Genomic DNA, 9,257 nt, shown 5'->3' with positions numbered 1-9,257 from the left:
CAAAATAAAAATAAAAAATTAAATTAAATTATGAATATAATAAACATATGTAGTTAGATACAAATATAAATAACCTAACCTAAGTTATATATATATTTAAAATCTTGTTTTTAATTTTCTAAAAATTATATAAAATTACAACATTTTTTTCTATCTTTATTTTTTTTATAGTTTTAATAATACTATTATTTTATTAATTTTAATATTTTTTTTGTAAGCTTGGCAGGACCTTCTTCATTCATTCATAAAAAAAGGCAGATTATATCCATGATTAGGTGGTAAGGTGGCCTCAATCTGCCCAATGGGAAACTAGATCTGTTGGCCACCATACCACATTATAAGCCAACCAAAAGAAAAATAGTTTAAGATTGTCTTTTAAAGCTATGTATGTCTGAGTATCCTTATCTTGTCTAATATCTAAATATCTACTACATAATATCAATGTCTGCCTATATTGCATTTGTACTTAACAAAAATGGTAGAACATACTGACTAAACATACTACTAATCATCATAAGAGTCTATAGGAGCTGGATCTTTCGTGCTCGAGCCAAGTAATTACGTTTGAGGGAGACACATAATATGATTTTCAATACGGTTGAGGCAGGGATTATGTTGCTGGATTTGAAATTGGATAAGCTGAAATTCTTTATGAATTTTTGGAAGAACAAGGTTTGTCTTAGTTGGAGCAACTATAGGAGTGGAAAGGGCTCTTGCTACAATGTTTTTCATGAGCCAATACATGTAGAAATTCTATTTGTACTAGGAGGATCAACCTCTAGTATGACTAGGGTCGGGAGCTAACTCCAACCATTCCTCAATATCCAAATTTTATTAAGCTACTTGTTAGTTTAGCTTCCCGCCTAGAGATAAGCTGCCAAACTTGAGGTTGAGTGCCTATCTGATAGGCTTGGGACGCCTCGTGAATGAGCCTAGAAGTCGTTCTACAGTCTCGACCACTAGAAGGACGTGGATGGGGTTGATTACCACCACGTCAAAGGCCCGCACAATGACACCAACCCCGATCCTCTCTCATCCTGGTGCCTCTTCTAGAGGAAGGTCACGCCATACTGTTACTTTTGCTTACCATTATGATAAAACAAAGAACCAATATGGCAACTCTAAAACCCTAACACAGAGCAAGTGCCCATGTGACGAACCTGAAACATATACTCGAAGATAACACTTGAAGGTATAACACATAGGAAATTCACAAAAATATAAGTTTCAAACAAATAAATCAACTATTTTCCACTGTTTATGATATAGGTGAACTGACAAGTGTCGACATCATCAAACCCTGGCTCCCCGAGCCCCCAAAGAACCAAACCTAGAATCCATTCATATATATAATTGTTCAGAGATGATCCTCTCATACTAACCAACAGACTAGACAATAATCCATGCAATAAAACCCATGCCCCAATGCATATAATGTATAAATAATGTAGAGCACAAACCCCCAGTGCATACCCATCCAAGAGAGAAGGATACCATAAATAACCGAGACAATTCAGCCGAATTGAGGTTGCCAAACAGAAAAACCAACATAGTCCATCCACAAATTTCAGAATACAAACATTCTACCCTGAAATATAGACTCAGAGACCCATTCCCCGTGAATTATCATACATACATTAATCAAAGGAGTCAGAAGGGGAAGAATCATCATAAAGACATACTCACAAATGTTAACCTCAGTAGAATGGAGAGGGGTCGCTGTACCCAGTCAACCTGCATCCAAAAGGACCTTCACAAGAACACCAAAGACAACCTCTAAAATTGTAACACAATATTAATAATGCCTCTGGCTCGAGACCAACATGCAACAGAGAAATCTAGGTGAGTGATACCATACCCATCACTCAAATCAACATAAATTCCTTGCATGCGTCTCACCATGTTGCAATGGTTGGCGAGCGTGTGAGGGTCAGAGTTAATGCCCTCACCATCCTTGTGCCTTGGCCTTCTAACCATAGCTTAGATACCAAGGAGTCCATTCCGCCACAATAACCTCAATTGGGAGATTAAATTTAATATTTGTTAATACCTAATAAATCCAAATTAAAATAAAACTATACTAACTTCTTTACACATATCCTATACCCCTCTTAAAACAAAACTATACTAACATCTTTACGAACATTCCATACCCCTCTTAAAATGAAATCAATCCTCAACAAAATATCTAACAAATCTAAACTTTACAAAATTATTTTAAATTATTAATCAATAAAATATTTCCCTACTTTATATCTCTAACTATCACATTTTAAAAATAAAATCAATCACAAATCCAACATCTACAACTTGATACTTTATATCTCTACCTATCACATTTTATAAATAAAATCAATCACAAATCCAACATCTACAACTTAATATTAAAATATCATGTTTTTTTTTAATTGGTTAAATTTCACATCAAATCATATTAAAATGCTGCTTTTTTTTTTTTTCAATTTGTTAAATTTTACATTAAATCATAAATATTTAACAAAAATAATGACACGAATTAATCAAATATTTTAAAAATTAATTTTCATAAATACACTCTAAATTCCTAATAAAATTTTATATTAACAAGTTGTACTTTATTTGTTTTATATTTTGAAATATTTGTAGGTATATTTCTCAGTCAAATTTATTCAAAATTCAATAGAAAATTGTTGAAATCACAAGTTTGAATTTTGCATAATCCAAATGCCCTTGAAGAATAATTAGAAAACCCCTAATAATAATAACAATAATCCAATTTTAAGATCACAATTATGCTTAGTGCTATTTTATAATTATTAAAAATTAGAATTAGAATTTAATTTTTATTAACATTGAAGATCTTACCTAGAGTAGTTTGGTGAACAATTTACTTGCCAACTATATGAGTTTTGTGGAATTTATGAAATAACTATATTTGATGTGACAATCTTTCAAAGTTTCTGAATAGTTTATTCTCTAGAAATTCTGATCTAAAAATAAAACAAAATAAAATTTCATTAATTTATTTATTACAATTATTTTATTTGAGTGAATAAAATATTAAATTGTAATTTAAAATAATATTTGATTTAATGTATGAGATTAGGTTAAATAACATTATGTATAACATGTTAGTGAAAGTAGTTTTAATAAAGATCATTTAAAAACATTAATTTTGATCAAACTACATTTTAGTATTGAGATTAATTTTAAAACTACTTTTAATTGGTTAAGAGTTAATCTTCCTTTAATATAAGGATAAAGAATAATGATCCAAGATCCAAAAACATTAGATAGAGTCCAAGAAATTTATTTTATGTGGCATAATTTGACTTTAATAAAACAATAAGTTAGATTGTGGTTTTACTTGAATAAAAGTGATTAGTAAAATCACTAATAACACTTAATGATAGTTGTCTTTGCTATAAATTAACTACTAAATTATAATAAATATAATTATTTAATTTATTACTAGTCCAAATTAAATGGTTGATGAATGCCAATATACTTAAATCACCATAAAAACAAGCAAAACGACTCTTAAAAAAGAAAACGAAAAATTCAAACTTTAAAATTAGAAGTAAGCTATGTAACTAAAACAACCTTTCAATAACCCAAAACTTTAAAATTTAACACACCTTTTCATTATAAACATTTTTTAATTTTATTTTATAATATAATTAACTTAACTTTTCTCATATATATATATATATATATATGATTTATTTTGATTAAATATATGTTTTATTTATTTTAATAAAATTTTAAATATATAATTATGAGTTAAAGTATTGTTCAACATATTAATTTTGATAAATTTTTAAATATATATTTATAATTTTTTTTTGGTCAAATAAGAGTGGAGCCTTCTATTAACCGCAAGAAAGATTACATATGTTACATGGCTTTACAAAGTAAGGATCAACAAGGCTCACCCTATGAAGGGTAACCAAATACATAACCCGAAACTAACCCGAAACCATCTAAGATTTCGTGAGATCTGACGATCATCAACACTCTCATCTCGGCAACATGCACCCCTTTTACCCTGTTCACGGACCTGAAATGATTGTGAGCCATTGGTTTATGAAAGTTCGGGTCCGTTTTGAAACTTAAGCTCCGATTACTTGTGGAGCCCGACGATTGATCTGACGGTCCTTCGTGATTTCAGAGTGGAAACCTGCACGGTCTATAATTTCCTTTTCGGACCCGATGAGGATTATAAATCGTTAGACTAAAGAGCATCGGGTCTGCTTTGGTGGTTAACCGTTGATTTCTTTTCTACCTGATGGCCATTAGATTACTCAGGCTGTCAAGATCTATGGCCGATGACCCACGAAGAAACCTGTTGTTTACCCAATGCTTCTCCCCTGTGGAAAGCTTTGTTTTCAACATTTATCTTCTCCCTTTTTTCCTTTTTTTTTTTGAATTTAACGGTTAAAAGGACTTACACTTCCACTTTCTCCTGCTTCCACTGGTCTTCCTTCTTGTTCAGTCCTGATAGTTTGGAAGTTTTCCATGTCTTTGTCCGCCTGTCTTTGACAATCCTCACGTAATTTCCCCGAGGGTATCGAGTCCCATGCATACCTGTTGTAAATTTCTTTGCAAATCACTCCTTCATTCGCCATATGGTCAGCTAGCATATTGGCTTTTCTCCACACATGAACGAAGCTGGTTGTTCTTAGGGTTTGTAGGTGGGAATGAATACGCTGAAAGACCTACAAAAGTCTCCAATGTTTTGATACTTTTCTAGGTGCTTTCCCATTGCAGATCTTCTTGGCCGCATTAATAACCAATTCCGAGTCTGCTTCGATGATGACATTATGAGAATTTGACTCAATTAGTATTTCCAGGCACTGCTCTAAGGCCATGAGCTCCACCATGTTATTTGTGGCAGTTCCCAGATTACTATAAAAGATGTCCTTTATGCACCCTTGCTCATCTCTGATGACCCCACCAAACCCGCCATCCCTGGGTTTCCTTTAGAGGCTCCATCTATGTTAATTTTCAAGAAACCATGAGGAGGAGGTTGCCAAAAGTCTTTACCAACGTTTATCCAACTCACATCCTTGTGTGTGCTTTGGGGAACTATCGAATGGAGACCCAACTGCAGCAGTATACGAGTGTCCTAGGGCAGAGTTGGGTTCTCAGGAGGTCTCCCTAACAAGGCACCAACAGTGCCTTTGAGTTGTCTTAATATCTGTGCAATAGTGTTCTGGGTTGAGCCTGTTTTGCCCTTGAAAATCCTGCCATTGTGTTCTTTCCAGACGTCCCAGATTAAGAAGCCTGGAACCAGAGTCCAAGCATTGTTGATGATCTCATTGCCTGAGGATAATGCCTCTATTTTCCCAAGAAAGATTCCAAATGTGGGAGCCCTTGATAAGCCCAGACATTTGAATATGATCCGTTTCTTGCCAATTTCTTGCATATTTCTGTTTCCAAAGCTTGGCCCATGGGGTTGCTGATTCCTTAAGCCACCTCCACCAAAGCTTTGCACCCGAAACTCTACTGAGGGTTTCGAGGTCATGAAGCCCCAAACCTTCACGTGCCTTAGGTTTGCATAACTCATTCCAAGCTACCAAAGCCCACTTCTTTTTCTCTTCCCCTTTGCCGTAGATAAAATCTCTTTGAATGTTCTTGATCTGTTGTAAAATTCCTTTAGGAACAGGAAGAGCGAACATTATGAAAATTGGTATGGCCTACAGGATAGCTTTTGTGAGCATAAGGCACCCTGCTAAATTTAGAGATATACATGTCCATTTCCTGACCTTATCCTGAAGTTTGTTAATGACCGACTCCCACACTCCCCTGCCTAAAGGTTTGTTTGTGAGGGGCACTCCCAGGTACTTAGAGGGTAGCTGATCCCTTTGGAACCCTAGAATTCTGGTAAGATTTCTATGAATAAAAATGTTAGTGTTAAAAAAGAAAACTTTTGATTTGTTAAGGCTTACCTCTGTACTAGCGGCCATAGCAAAGTCATTCAAGATTTGTTTAAAAGCTTTGGCTTCCTTGACTGTGGGAATGCCCTACAACATAGTGTCATCTACAAATTGTTGGTGTGTTGAGGTCACTCCATCTGTGGTGAGTTTCAAACCCTTGATTCTTCCCTCAACACTTGCCATTTTTATCGCTCTGCCTAGCCCTTCCATCATGAGCACAAAGAGGAAGGGGGAGATCGGATCTCCTTGTCTTAGTCCCCTAGAAGGCATGAAGGTTCTTGAGGGCAAGCCATTAAGCAGGATTGAGAAACTGGCTGTGGATACAAGGGCCATAACCCATCTGATCCAATTGTGGTCAAAACCATAAGCTTTCAACACTGCCCTGATGTAAGACCAACTTAGCTTGTCATAAGCTTTCACTAGGTCAAGCTGTATGATCATACTAGCTTGCTTGTTGCTTTTCAGAGAGTGTACCATCTCATGAGCTTGTATGATATTGTTGAGAATCTATCTTCCTTCCACATAACCAGTTTGCTCCTCTGATATGAGAGCTGGAAGAAGGGGCTTGATTCTATTAGCAATTACTTTTGAAATAATTTTGTACACCACATTACATAAAGCTATGGGTCTGAATCTATCCGGTGTGATGGCTTTCTCCTGCTTTGGAATCAAAGCTATAAAAGAGGCATTGAGAGCCTTCAGGACCGATCTGGATCTTCTTGAGTCTTCCACCACCTCAAGGATGTCTTGTTTGACTGTTTTCCAGCATGCTTTGAAAAAGTCCACATTGAAACCATCTAGGCCAGGAGCTTTCCCATTTTGCATCTCGTTGATAACTTCCCTGACCTCATCTTCGGATACTGGCCTATTGAGATTATGATTGTCTTCCCTTGTGACAAGCTTGGGAATATACCTTGTGAATTTGTTAATGAACTGTGACCTGTCTAAGAGAGGCTCCTTTGCAATGCTGAGGAAGTGTTGTACTAGGACAGATTCCATTTCTTTGTGGGTGACAAGCTCTTTCCCTTGAGAATCTTTGAGTTTTAGAATTCTGTTGTGTGACCTGTGACTCAAAGTTGACTTGTGAAAAAACTTTGTGTTTCTTTCCCCTTCTTTAATCCACTGTACTCTCAATTTCTGTCTCCAGAAAATCTCCTCTTGCCTACACCTGTCATCCCATTCCTTCTGAAGAATATCTGCTTGAGATTTCCTTTCCTCGTTAAAGCCCTTTATGATCATAAGCTGATTAATCCCCTAAAGTTTCTGTTCAACTTCTTTTTTGGCTTTGAAAATGTTACCAAACTATTTTTTGTTCCAATCTTTGAGTTTAACTTTGATGTGTTTAAGTCTTTGTTGTAGCATGAACATTTTGGTGCCTTGAAAGGGCAACTCTTCCATCCACCATTTATCAATATTGTTGGTGAAGTCAGGGTGAGAAAGCCAGACATTTTCAAACCTGAAAGGTCTGTTCCTTGGTGTGCCCATAAAAGTGGCTTCAAGCTGGACTGGCCAGTGGTCTGAGCCTCCAAAAGGAAGGATTGAAGTTGACATGTTAGGGCCTGTGAGAAATAGGTCCTCTGAGATCATGAATCTGTCTAGTTTGGAGGCAACTTGAGAAGCCCCTCCTCTCTTGTTGTTCCAGGTAAAGGTGCCATTTATTGTTTCAGCATCCACTAATCTCATGTTATTTATGAAGTTCTGGAAGGCAATGGAGTCTCTGCCTAGTGTTTTGGTACCCCCTTTTTTCTCTGTAAGAGATTTGATCATATTGAAATCCCCTACCAGAATCTAGGGTATATCAGGATATCTCTCTTTTAGCTCCTCAAGGGAAGTGAGAAGCTTGAGTTTGTCTTCTAGTTTTTGAGGACCATAGACATTTGTAATCATGTAACTCTCCTTATCACCCACAGGTTGTATTACCAGCGAAAGATAGTTCCTGGATGCTTCTGCGTCCAGGATTCCAAGTTTTTGGGGATCCCAGAGTGTAAGAATCCCTCCTGCCGAGTTGTCTGCCTTAACCTCTAGATACTCATACCTGCTCAACCATTTGCTATGTATTTCTCTGATTTTATCCATCAAGCATTTTGTTCCTGAATGAAAACCATGTCTAGTTTTCCTTCTTTTATTCTACTGCTGAGATTTCTTTGTTTCCTTTTACTTCCTAGGCCCCTAATATTCCAGGTTGTGAACTTCATTAAGAAAGGTTTGTAAAAGAGTAACTGGTGAGATATTTCATCTTACCTGAGTTGATCATGAGTTTTCCACATTCTGTCAGCAACTCATTCTGTCTTTTCCTTCCTCTTTTCCTACCCAGGTTCTTGGAAGAGTGCCCCGGTGTATCCTCCATTGTCTTCACCCCTCTATTTTCTTGGCTTTCATGGTTTCTTTTGACTCTAGAGCTTTTCGATTGGGATATCCATAGGAAGAGTTGTTGAACCCTATCAAACTCCTCTTTTGGTAGGGAGTCAACTCCTTTGGTAATGCCCTGCTCCAGAAACTTTTCTAGATCCAAGTTTTCCTTCTCAAGAATCTCCTGTAGTTCATGATCCTCTGTTCCGCCTCACTTGGGGTCATCTCATGGTCCCTGCTGAGCTCCACACTGCTTGGTAGATCATCCTGTTGCTGGCTATTTTTTGGTATGTCCTCCATGCTAGTATCCCTATCCTTCTCATTGGTCTTAGTCTCTGATTTCTGGTTTTCCCCGTTGTTTCCAATTTCTTCTTCTAAGATTTTGAAACTATTATGGCTTAGTGGTCCATCCTTGTTGACTTTCTTTTGGTGCCGCTTTCCTCCTTTCCCCTTACCCCCCACCTTAGTGAAACCCTCAGGATCTTTGCTTGTGGTGGTTTTTTTGTTGCTTTCCAGTTTGTTTAATGGGCAGTCTTTGTATAGGTGCCCATGTTCATGGCACTTGCGGCACCTAAATGGGACATGCTCATAGTCCATCGCCTGCACCCATTCCTCATCATAAACTTGTAAAATGATCTCGTCTGGGAGTGCCCCAGATAGGTCCATTTCCACACAGATCCGAGCAAAGGAAGTGTATTTGCCTCTTAATGTTGCATCTGATATCTTTATAAAATGCCATAGTTTATTGCCAATAGCCTTTAGAGACTCTGGCAGCCAATAATCTAAAGCAAGGGAGTAAAGTCTTATCCAGATTGGTACTGAAGTGAACGTTTCCCGTTTTGGGACAAAGTTCATCAGCCAAGGTCTCATGTACAGGCCTGCAACAGCATAAAAATAGGGTCCTCCCTTGAACACTATGTCTTTATCTTCTAAGCTTGTGAACACCACTGTGAAGAAACCCTTGGATCCAAGGTGAAGGTTTATTTCTCC

This window comes from Pinus tabuliformis, chromosome X (genome assembly GCF_031772625.1).
Source record: "Pinus tabuliformis cultivar Carrire ecotype Pingquan chromosome X, CPIR1, whole genome shotgun sequence".
Taxonomy (NCBI): domain Eukaryota; kingdom Viridiplantae; phylum Streptophyta; class Pinopsida; order Pinales; family Pinaceae; genus Pinus; species Pinus tabuliformis.
The sequence above is the reverse complement of the archived record's forward strand: the minus strand, read 5'-3'. Positions refer to the sequence as shown.